General features: G+C 33.7%; 1 protein-coding gene across 2 annotated transcripts in view; it reads right to left on the bottom strand.

Moving 5' to 3' along the window:
- Positions 1-13,195, bottom strand: part of TkR99D (Tachykinin-like receptor at 99D) — a 90,250-nt gene that overhangs the window by 65,769 nt on the left and 11,286 nt on the right. Inside the window, exon 1 of one of the 2 annotated variants that reach the window (XM_072541604.1) lies at positions 642-694. The exons of the other annotated variant lie outside the window; for it this stretch is intronic. The gene's annotated coding sequence lies outside the window, so the exon portion shown is untranslated. Of the gene's footprint in view, positions 1-641; positions 695-13,195 lie in introns of those variants that run through there. 2 annotated transcript variants of the gene reach the window in all.

Here is a 13,195-nt window from a genome sequence, read left to right as displayed (position 1 = left end):
AAGAAGAAATCTTGGTTGAGGAATATCAGACATTGGACTAACCTCAGTATTGAACAGATATTTTACGTTACAAAAGATAAGAAAGCGTTTAAAGAAGTGTTCGCCAACCTTCGTTAGAAGACGGCAGAATAAGAAGAATAATGTGTACCTATTTGTTGCTCACCTATCTAACCGTAGTTTGTCTTGTGTGTTATAATGAAGTCGCTCTAATGAACCCTTTAGCGTGAAAATTGTCTTCCCTGTACAATCCTGAATGAATGAATACTAATATTTGTATGTAATTACGTGGCTAAAGGTTCTAAACTAAGGCTAAAATAAAAAAAAGAACATCCTCGTCCGAAATCTCCGAGGGTGTTATCAAGAGACATCAGCTAATCTATTTCGAGTTGCAGTAAACAAAGTTATTATTGCCAATATGATCGCCAACGTTCGACAATGGGATAAATTACTCAAAAAAGAAAGAAGAATAGATTTAACATATCGAGAATGAGTAGACTGATTTTTATAGAAACTTCTAATAAGCTTTTCCACCAAAAAGTTAAACTGTTAAACTGGTAAACTATCTGTATATAATGTGTATATATGTTAAACCAAAACGCTAAACATACTTTTTTTACGCTCCTAAGATACTTTGTACTTACCCGAACACTGAAACTATACTCACACTAAATAAAAGTTTGGAATTACGATGAAAATATGCGTTTGGAAATATAAATTAGTAGTATTTTTATATTTTATAGAAAGCGTAAAATTAGATTTATAACAAAAGCGAGGATATTTTGGTGTTTATTAATTTTAATAATAGTGGTTTTTGCCAATATAAACATTTAGATGATTAAGAGATTCTCATTGTAAACACGTGAAATACGGAGTGTGAATTAAGACATTTAGAGCAGGTAAATATGTTTCTCTAGATTTAAGAGATTTTTGTAGCTAATAATAAGGTAGAAAAATCAGGAGTGTACAGTAAAATTGTGAAAATTAACTTTTTTTAAGATATATTTTAAGAAAAACTATTAACTAGATTAGTTTTTCCTTAAATAGTATACCTGATCAATCTATAAGATTGATAGGTATACTATCTAAGAAGGGTTAACTAGGATATAGATAAACTAAATAAAGGAATATTATTAAAATATTTTTATATTAATTCAAACACGCTATTCGACCACTCAGGGATGGTAGTCTGGGACTTTGGTATAGATAATTTTATGTAGATATACAACGCATTGTATTTAGTCATTAACGAACAGTGATAAGTTGAGTTATGTTACTCACCTAGGGGAAATAACGCGCAGCTGTGTCAGGGTAATTTCACGCTGCGCGGTATTACACCGTGTGAGAATTATTGCTGATATAGTATTTGTATTGTTTTTTAGATTTCAAAATGCCTCCTGCTTACGTTCGGAAAACCGAAAGATCAAAATGGAGAGAAGATGAACTAAAAGCTGATATCATATAAAATCTGGTCGAAAAATACCTGAAGTAGGTCGATTATTCAATATTCCAGAATCCATTCTACGTGACAAACTAAAGTCTAATAGCCATAAAAACAATAAAACTTGGAAGGAAACCAATTTTTGATGATCAAGAGTAATAAAAAATTGGCAAATATGTTTTTTGGAATAACACCAACAGAACTAAGGCGTTAAGCATACCAGTTTGCTGAAGTGAATAAAATAAAACACCGTTTCGGCTCGATAAAGAAAATCGCTGGTGAAGATTGGTTACAACTCTTTTTAAAGCGTCATCCAGACATTACTGCTAGAAACCCGAAGGTGCCAATCAAAACCGTATCTCTTTAATCGATAAAGATAAAGTTGAACGACTTTTTAACAATCTGCTCAGAGTTATGAAAAAGATCAAATTCCAAGAAAATCGAATTTTTAATGTACTTTGATGAAACGGGTATTTCTACGGTCCAGAAGAACCATCACAAATTTTGGCACCAAAAGGTCAAAAACAAGTAGGATCCGTTATATCTTGGGAAAGAGGGAAAAATGTTACCGTAGTATGCGCTGTAAATGCTTCAGGGCAGTTTGTCCCTCCTATGTTCATATTCCCTCGAATACGTATGAATCACAATTATTAATGAGGGGAGGCCCAATTGGACCAATATACATATTATCTAAAAAAGGATTGTATAATAGAAGAGTTATTTTTCGACTGGATAAAACATGTTTGTCAGCATTTAAAGGCCTCGAAAAAAGAGCCAGTGCTTCTCATATTAGATAACCATGGGAGTCACGTTTCTTTGGAGATTTATACTTACTGCAGATTACACGGAATTGTTCATAAACTCATTCTCATGAAAAGATCACATTCAATTTTTAACAGAGCATCTGAGAGTTACCACGATGGACAAAGGAATACCCGGGTTGCTAGAATTTCGAACATAGATCCTAATAAATTATCTGAAGATGATTTTAGCTTAGTAGATTACAGTGTAGTTTCAGATATACACATTGTAATGAACTTAAATGAAAAGCTAGCGCCTCTTCCTGCCAAAATTGTATAGAAAATTTCCAAATCATATGCAACATGCAAAACAACACTCAGAAATTTTCACTTTTATGCCACTAAAAACTTAATTGGAAATAAAACAGGCAAAGAAAAGTCTTAAGAAAAAAGCTAAAGGCGACAAAAAACTTAAACTAGGAAAAAACAACAAGAATCTTAGGAAAACCACTACTAAACTACTATTCTGCTCCTTTCGCAATATATTTATTTATATATTTCATAAAGTCGTAGCAAAGGTCTTACTAAAATCTGTTAAGCTTTTACCCATTTCGTACAGCTCAAAAAGACCGAAAACGGCAGTCGTTTTCGTTTAAGCCTACCAAAATGGGTGGCGTTTTTGTGTAGTGTTTCCAATAATTTGAATATTATATCTGTATTAGCGTGGTCTTGTAAGTCTTTCTTTTCTTTGTCCACGCCGTCTCGTATAATGGTTTGTTTCTCGAAAACGTTGAATAACTCTTGATATTGAGTATGAGATACTCCTAATTTTAAGCCAATTTCACGATAACCTAACCCTACATCAGCTAAAGTAACTGCTTGCACACATTCATCTTGGCTTAGATTTCTTGAAATACAGTCCATGTCAACTAACTAACATAAGCAAAACAGTAAAACAATTTATTGAATTGTAAACAAAATTATCGGTCTAAATCTGTCCTGTCAAATTGTTTGATTTTTCATGGCCAACTAACTGCATTTATTACAATTCAATAAAATCACGTTACTCTTTGATCGTAATTTTATAATAGTTCAACGTAAATAAACGTAATCTTTTATAATAAAGATATCAAGATGCTTTTTTTGAAAACGTTGAAAAAATATAAAAAAACAACATACAGAAGTTAAAACTTGGTCTGGAGTTAGTCTGTATCGTCTTAACTGACAAGAACCACGTGTTAAAAACCGAGCAGAGAGACATGTAGTTCCTCAAGTATTAATTTATCCAGTGTCATCGACCTAGAGTCAACACATAATTTAAGTTTGGAAAGATGTAACCCATATATGGATGTCATAGAAATCTAATTTCATTGTTAGCTTCAAGTACATAAGGCACTGAAGATGATCTGATTAGATCGAAAACGTTATGCTGCTACTGTATAAATTTTGACGACACTTGTAAAAGTTTTAACTACATATGTTTATTTTATATACCTAAATACAATGGGGAAGTGTTTTAACTTCTGTATGTTGTTTTTTTTAAACGATGGTATACAGCCAACTACTGGGATTTTCCCATTAATTTTTTGAAAAAATATAAAATATCTCGCAATATTAATAAGATGTAGCGTTTGTTTCTGATAAGTTCCACAACCAATACACGTATACGTCAGCAACATATGGCGTACTATGTAAGTACGCTTTATAGCATAAGGGGAGGAGTGTAAAAGGCGTCTTTTCGGCGCCTTAAAACTGAAATGCACCAGATAACCCTTACCAACTCCACTAAGACAGCGTGGTAAAGTACGCCTTGCAACCCTTAAAACGAAAGATGAAAGAAACACTAAAATGAAGAGATATTGGAATTAGCGACAGGAAACACATACGCAAAAGAAATGAACATGGTAGCAGCATACAGAGAATAAAATACAGAAGATTTTGTAAGACAATAAGGAAAAAATTAAGGAGATAAGAAAATACAATAAAACATCGGTAGAAAATCCAATCGAAAACAAGAAGAGTATTAATCATTGGGAAGAAGCAAATCGTTGATCTAACAAATGAAAACACCAGGATTATAGATATAAATAAAATAATACAACTCGTGACTAAATTCTACAGCGAACTATACAAAGCGGTTGAAACACTTGAAGAAGTAACCAGTAACCAAGAAGATGTACCAGAAATCCTACTAGAAGAAGTAAAACTGACAATCATAAAAATGAAAAGCGGTAAACAGTTATAATAGATAGCATAACAGTAGAATTGCTTACATACACTGGCATAAAAACCTGGAGAACATGTGTACGTATATTTACGAATTGCCAACTTCAAATGCATATTAGACCACTGGAATACAGCAAACATAATTCTTATTTATAAGAAAGGTAGCAAAGATGATATCAGAAATGCAGACCCATAAGTCTACTATCAATTAGATACAAGATATTCACAAAGATCGTCAAAAACAGATTAACAAACGCATTAGATGCTGCACTGCCAAGAGAGCAAGCTGGCTTTAGAAGTAGATTCAGTACGCTGGATTATCCCTATGCTTCAAAAACTAATGAGTATAGCTAAACAGTATAGAATGTCGCTAGCTCAAATCTTCATAGACTTCGAGAAGGCTTTAAGGAAAAAGTGTATAAAAACAGTCCAGAATTTACCACTACCAGAGGCGCCCCTTAAGGGAATGCAATATCCCCAAAGCTCTTTAGCGCTACCCTAGAAAATGTATCCAACAAAGTGGACTGCTAATAATGCTGTTAAACTACAAAAAATTATAAGCGACCTAAGTACAGCTAACAATGAAATTGGCCTAAAAATAAACTTTGCAAAAACAAAAACCATGTACAATGAGCTAGTGGATGTCCAAGATGGTATAAAAAAACAACACTGCACTTAAGACAGTAAACAAGTATGTATACCTGAGACAATTAATAAATAAATCTGGATCCTTACTCCCAGAAATCAAGAGGAGAATCTAACTGGCTTGGGCATCTTTTGGTGAAGATGATGTAATATTCAAATCTAGAATACTACTTGACCTACAGAAAAGAGCATGCGATTAGTGTACACCACCAATCATGACATACGGCTGCGAAACTTGGACACAAGAAACAAATAATAGCGAAACTTAAAGTCACTCAAAGGCCAATGGAGTAATACAAGTTAGGCATAACAAAGAGAGATCGCAAAAGAATAGATCAGACTGAAAACCCAGGTCACTTATGTAATCCACAGAATTAAATATCACATTATCCTCAACGGTACCTTTTTGGTTAAAATTGGTTAATCTTAGATTTTATTTTTATATTATATATTTGTCAAACTCTGCTTTGTGCCACACAAAACAGATTTTTACTGAGATATATAGTTCCGTAGGTAGCGGGTGGAGACTTTTCTGTGATCTTCTCACTGGATCGATCATTTTTTTCTTCTTCTCGACTGGCTTTATAACTCGGGGTTAGTCTTCGCCGCATCCACTATAGCCCTATTTCTTCTACGATCTTGGCTTCCATTTCGTATTGTTGTACCCCAGACCTAGATAAATAGATCTACTTCAAAAATAACAAACCTGTCTACGCGAGGTCATGGATTTCCTTAGCCTACCGTGACCGGGAAAATTATATGCAAACCCAAAGCATTCTCTTCTCCATCCTTTCTCCTCTCTCCACTTCTAAACCAACTCTTCAACACGCACCAACCAAGCGTGGCGTTTTAATGGCTTAAAACACCAAAAGGTATATTCCATAAAAGACGAAACTACTGAACGGCTCTCAGTCTCTAGCGGCTCCAATACCCCTAACCAAGGTAGCGGTTGGAACAGGGTTGGGGAGCAGAGGTTGTTGAGAATCCCATCAACCTCTGTTCAGGAAAAAATCAGGCCACTACAAAGACCGACAAATGCGTATTACTTCAAACAATATTGAAACTCTTATATCGAACCAGAAGATGATGGAACTGAGAAAGCTGAAAACAATAAAATCGGACATCATCGGCAATAAGACGAAGAGGAGAAGCCCAAATTACTTTTAAATCAGGATACTTATTTTATTTTGGAGGAGAAAAAGGCACTTCACTGCAAATGGTAAAATAGGATTCATTATACATAGAAAGTACATACAAAATATAGTTAAAACTAACAGCCTAACAGCCGTCAAAAGACGCAAAAATGTTTGATACTCCTCCCTCCGTGCTTCTCCCGAAACCTTCCCCTTATAGGGGTGAACGGAAAACATCGATTTACCAGGAATTTTTACGCCGAGCCGTAAAAAAAAATGTTTCAAACAAGAAATCTTGCTGAGATAAATTTAAATAAAAAGGTTTATTAGCACTTTTTCTGTTGAATGAACCATTTTCTCAGAAGCAATACTTGAAGCGAGCGGCGATTTTTGAATATCAGGTACGCGCGCAAAATCATCTTTTTAACACGTTAAGCCCCACCATAGGATCCAAAAATCTGGTCCCACCGGCCAAACTTATATTATTCACCTAATAAATTGTTTTTAGTCTCAGTTTAACAATTACTTTATGTAACTTTTAAAAAAAACAATATTACTTTAAAAAAAGGAGTATTTTAAGTTTTTTTTTAGTTATTTTCAGAGGTACTCATTTTATGTCGCGCGGCCCACCGAACCCAATTTGCATCCTAGGACCAGGATACAATCAGCTGTGTCGCGTTTTTTACAAGTCAAAACTTGCATGAATTATGTTATCGGTATTATGTTATTCGTACCGACCTCGGTGGTATGCATTTTGCAGTTGTCGATCTTGGTTCTCGTCAAATACTTAATAAAATGTACGAATCTAACCTAAAAAAACCTCAAAACTTGTGAAATGAGTCTTATCTGACGAAGATAGTGTAGGTGGTGGTTTTGACGATGTGTATTTATCCGACGCCTATACAACGAGTGAAAGTTCTGAGTCAGACAGTAGTTCTGAGAGTAATTTTATCCACTCTAATAACTGTTTGAAAGTGGATCTTTCAAAGAAAAATAAGCAGGTTAAAGATGATGGTGCTTCAACCAGTTCACATGTAAATGTTTCGACTAGTACTGAAACCGATATGTTGGATCAAGGAATAGAAGATGTTATACGTGGGTAATAATTACATTTCTACCTTAAAATGACACCCTGTCGATGGTACGTCTCTAAAGCACTTTCCATTTTTAGAACAAAATATTGCAATTTATGCTAAATTATACGAAGATTGTTATAACAAAAAACCAATTGATATTTTCAAATTATTCCTGACTGATTAAATAATTAGTCCTATGGTAGTGGAGACTAATCGTTACGCAGAACAGTGTTTAGACAAACAAAATAAGACCAAATCTCGTGTGAAGAAATGGAACTCCATTGCTTAGTAAACTTGTAGAAAGATTCCAAATAAACTATCATCATCATCATCCAGCCTTCATTTATCACGTCCACTGCTGGACATAGCCCTCCCTTAAACTCCTCCATTCTTTGCGATTGTGTGCTTTTTGTTGCCAATTTTTCGTGATACGCCTGATGTCGTCAGCCCAACGTGTAGGTGGTCTTCCTCTATTACGTTTGTTTGCTTTTGGCCTCCAATGTGTTATTTTACTCTTCCGTCGTGAGTCATGCATTCTCGCTACATGGCCTGCCCAATTCCATTTAAGTTCCGATATGCGCTCCACAACATCAGTAATACTCGTCCTTCTTCGCAGATCTTCGTTTCTCATTTGTGACGCAACGTCACTCCTAGTATACATCGTTCCATTCGTCTCTGTGCCACTCTCAAATTCGAAGCCGTAGTCTTGGTTAGAGTCATAGTTTCCGCCCCATAGGTCATGACCGGTAATACGCATTGGTCAAATATTTTTCTTTGAAGGCTAATTGGTATGTTGGCTCTAAGTGTGTCTCGCAGTTTTCCAAAGGCTGCCACGCTAAAGTAATTCGTCTTTGGATTTCACACGTTTGGTTATCCCTGCTAATTCTTATTTCGTGACCCAAATACGTATATTTCTCCACCAGTTCTACCACTTTGTTTTGAATAGTTAAATGGTTATTGAGGACCATATTTGTCATAAACTTAGTTTTGGACAAATTCATTTTGAGGCCCACTTTCGAACATGCAAAGTCCAATTCATTTAACATATCTGTGGCTTCTCCTAAATCATCTGTGATAAGAACAATGTCATCTGCGAAACGGAGATGGTTAAGTTTTTCGCCTTCTATTGTTACTCCTATGTAGTCCCAATTGACCATCTTAAATGATGTTATGAATAATTTCGGTGACAATGTATCTCCTTGCCTTATCCCACGTTTTATTTTTATTGATCGGGTTTTATCGTGTATCTTAACAGTCATAGTGGCATTTTTGTAAATATTGTAAATAAGTTCACTATACCTATGGTCGATCCTGCTGTCATTCATTGCTTCTATAAGGCTGTCTATTTCGATCGTGTCGAACTCTTTATGAAAATCTATAAAAGTGAGGACAAGAGGTTTGTTGTATTCTAGAGATTTTTCAATGAGCGTCTTTACTGTATGGAGGTGATCATTGGTACCATAATTTGATCGGAATCCTGCCTGCTCTCTCGGTTGGTAGAAATCTAATTTTCTCTCCAATCTTGATGTCACTAACCTAGTGAAGAACTTGTATATGTGGTTCAACAGACTAATAGGTCTATAATTCTCTAGGTCCGTCCTATCTCCGTTTTTATGTAGAAGAATGGTAATAGCATTGTTTCATTCTTTGGACCCAAAGAAAAAAAAAATAGACTATACTCCTCGTTTAAAAGTGTGCGTAGATAAAAAAATGGTTCCATTTCGTGGACGCCTTCGGTTCAAACAGTATATCACAAACAAAAAACACAAGTTCGATATAGTGTATAAGTTATGCTGTAAAGGTGGCTGTACATACAATTTTAAAATATATTGTGGTACCGATACTGCCCACGGTGGAAATACGTCCGCGAATGTAGTACGTTATATAAGAGTAATCGAAAATATAATTATATAGTAATATTATATAGTAATAGAGTAATCTAAAATATAGTACAAAAAAACTAAAATCCAAAACCCTAATTGGACAAGAAAGTGATACGGTAATAGTCGTTTTAAAACGGCGTAACAAGAAAGAACCGTACTTATACTAAGTACGGTTCACACAGATAAGCTAAAAGCTATACAAAACCGAGGTGTTAAACTCAAAAACCAGAAGCTGTAGTGGATTATAATGAAGCAAAATCATTTTATCGATCTTTCGGATCACATTAAAGCCTATTCTCATTGTTTATGTAGGGCTACTAAGTGGTACAAAAAAGTTTCAAGAGTTTTTGTTAAGTTCAGCTGTCGGGATGTCGGGATATAAGGAAGTAACTCAAAACAATATTCGTTACAGATTTTCGTCAGGAAATTTGTTTATCTCTCCTGGGAACTGAAACTCACCAATTTCCGCAACCAAACGATGTGGAAAACAATGAACATATTTTAATTGTAAATAATTTACGATTGCGGTGTTATCGTATTATGAAGGCAACAGGCGGGAGCAAGATTGCCCTAAATAAAGCAACACGTTCAAAGTGGCACTGTTCTGTCCTTAGACCATAAAAACGGATAGACACGCCTTGTACCGAACCGTTGAAGTAAACACCTTCCGCGAAAGTGACGTCACAATACGGCAAGAGCCCACTTGTATTCTTAGCAAAGCACTAATAAAATTACCCAATTTTAGATTAATTTTAATATAACTTCAATATTTTGTAAAAAATATGGAAGATAAATTATTTAGCAAAGTAATTAATAAATATTTTTGACTTAAATTGTAAAAATAAACGTTTTATTTGAAAGTACATACCTACATATATTGTTATATATATCGTTGGTAGGTATATCTCTTCTTGTTTGATAATAAAAAATAAATTTTAAGGAGAGTAATTTTCTTCTGGGTGGAAGTTTCAGGTTAGGTAAAAAAAATAATGTAGGAAATCTATTAATTTATTGACCACAAAACAAAATAGCTTTTGTTAACTTACTTCTAACTCTTATTACATTATTTAGTTTTTCACCTTCGTGGTACAATCTAATGTTGCAATAATGGAAACAAGTTATCTTTATTAGATTAAACAAATGGTTTGTTTCAAAATTATGATCAAACATATGTTCTTTGTATGCGTTAAACACAGAACCATGCACGTTACTCATGACATTTACGATCAATTTTGTCATTAATTTGGAATCATTTAATTTTGTTGAATTGTACATAAATCTAATTTCGCTTTCAGCAATTTTGCAAATATGAATGAGGTCTTTAGAAGGTTGAGTTAAAAAATTTTTTGATATGCTATAATTTTTGTGTCTTATGAATGGTGATTGTAAATTATCACATTAAATTGCACACAAACATATGTCACAATCTAATGTTTTCTTGACTTTCTTAACGACAAACCCAGCGATATAGTCAACAACATCACAAATATAAGATGATAATGTTTTTGAAAAACTTAAATTATTTACAGTATAATCCTGATCCTGGTAACTAGTTATTGTTTCCCTATTATTTTCATTAGTTATAAAGTTGTCAATGAGTTGATGATCAACAGTTTTCATTTTCACAGTATTTGTTGTGCTTATTGCTAATATTATGGAAGGTGCCTGTTCTATACAATTAGCCTGGGTAGATCCTGTAACACTTGTGTGCATTAAGAGTCTTTTATATGCAGCTTTAAATTGTTTTGCCGTTTTGTTGTTGTTGTAACCTCCATGACTCCTAATAGAACTAAAGAAAACTTCTAAGTGATCTTGAGAAAGTTTATAGGCCGAAAGATCCTTCATACCTTGATCCATATCCTCCACGTAATTTTTTCAAATTCCCATTAGTGACTAAACTAATGATCATACCAATAAAACCCGTCTTTCTTTGGCTTAGATATAGGGATTTACCATTTTTGGAACACTTAAGTGAACTAAGATATTTTATAGATTCTTCAATTTTTTGAAAAATCGCTTGATTATTATGTTGCTGTAAACTAGATTTTAGGTGTTTTGCCAATAAATTTCGGCTATTTAAAATATCAAAAATATCATTGATATTTTCAATGAAAATTTGAGTAGCTTCGCTATGTACAAATTCTTTTAAGCTTTTATATCTCAAATAATGTATTGCCTTAGCAACTTTTTAGCTAAACGTGCAGCTAATTTCACTTTTATTTTTTCCTTATACCAATTTAAATCCCTTCGCGCTATCCTAATTACAAGATGAAGGCCTTCCTCCTTTTAGATCCTGTTGGTTTGACTAAGACAGTTTCTCCTTTTACTGGAAATTATCTAGTTGTAGCTTGCTTAATTAAATGGTTTAAAAAATTGAAAATGCTGGATACAGCATCTTTTTTTAGTTGTTTTTTTGAACTCCAACCGCTAGTAATATACGAATCCGCTGTGAATTTTGCAATGATGAATCTTTAGGAAATCTAAAACAATTTATTTACTTAATCCTTCAGTTTTCAATCTAATTATAAGATGAAAATTATATATAAGACTCTCTCCCTCTCATATGTGTCTATTTTAAACACTTTAGGAGGAAAAAGTAAAATAATAGGTGCTAAATTTCTGGTATGTTTTTCAAGTTTAATTTGTGAATTTACTTACCCATGAAATGATATATTTGTCTCTTTTTTTGACGCTGAGTACAATTAAATGCACTGCAAGATAACACCATAATTAAAATATTAATGTATTGGAAACATTTTAAATTGAAACACTTTACAACGACTATAAACGCTTCAAATCTCTACCGTTTCTGCCGTAAACTGTCTATCAGTTTTTATGGTCTAAGGTTCTGTCTGTACAAAAACCTTAGTGTATTCCTTGTTTTTTTTGTTGCTCATAATGTTAGCAAAAAATACAACAAAAAGTTTTGATTAGAATGATGGATGCCTAAGGTTTAGTTTGTTCTTTTATGTTTTTGTTAGTTTGAACATCTTCCACAGATTTTTTTAGTTTTGTAGTTGGTCTTATATCAAAGTGTAACTAAAATATATACTTGTTCTTATAAATATTTAAAAGCATTGTTACTTTATACCCATGTTAAATTTGCGCTATATTTCCAATATTTTATACAATAAAATTGTAACATCATTGAAAACTCCTTTTTGCTTATTTCACGGAATTACATAATATAAAAGCAAAAAAAGAGGCTAAACTAATGGACCAATATTAACTTGTGGTTCCCCAGTCCACCTTCTTTCGATTTCCATTAGCAAAACGTATAAACGTGGTACACACGGTGTGTTACGATTCAAATAGAGGATAACAGGAATAAAGCTCCTTAGGCTAGCCTGAATTTGAATCGGTTAGGGGACAATGTTGGAGTTCTATTTTCAGGACTCCCACATGAAGAGCATTTGGCTGATATTTATGCCTCTATCGCGTATCAGAGTGCTATAGGGAGGAAAGAGATGATCTGGAGCATTGGAGCGCTATGGAGTGATTCCTGTTTATACACGAATTAACCCATTTGAACCTACCGTCCTTTATAAAGGCCAGAAGGTTTCTTCTAGTACATTACAAATTTAAACTTTTCAAATGTAGATGCCGTATTAGTTTTACAATCCTAAATTATCATATTACCCATCGAATCTTATTATGAATCATTTAGTAAATAATTTCCAGTGTGTCAGGAAGTTTTTGTGTAGGAGTGATTTCAGCTACTTGAAATGGATAAAGCTAGGTAAGCTATTTCTGTTTTGTTTATAATAAGTGATGTCGGATCGTGATAAAATATAAAGTTTAAAGATGAAATAATTATTTAACGCATATACAAAAGAATTTTTGTCGGTAATAATATCATAACACGTGCCCAAAGTATCATGTTCTTTTAAAAGGCCAGTAGGACAACTGGCGTCTACAGTGTTCTGTATTACTAATAAATGTTTTTTTTATTTTTCCCAGTCGCTCGTACTGGAAAAAGCCCCTTACGCTAGCGGAGCTACTTGAAGAAATAGAAAAAGAAGATATGGACGTTCCAGATAGCATTGCAATTTTG

Source organism: Diabrotica undecimpunctata, chromosome 8, assembly GCF_040954645.1.
Source record: "Diabrotica undecimpunctata isolate CICGRU chromosome 8, icDiaUnde3, whole genome shotgun sequence".
Lineage (NCBI taxonomy): Eukaryota > Metazoa > Arthropoda > Insecta > Coleoptera > Chrysomelidae > Diabrotica > Diabrotica undecimpunctata.
This window is presented reverse-complemented; position numbering and strand designations above follow the sequence as displayed.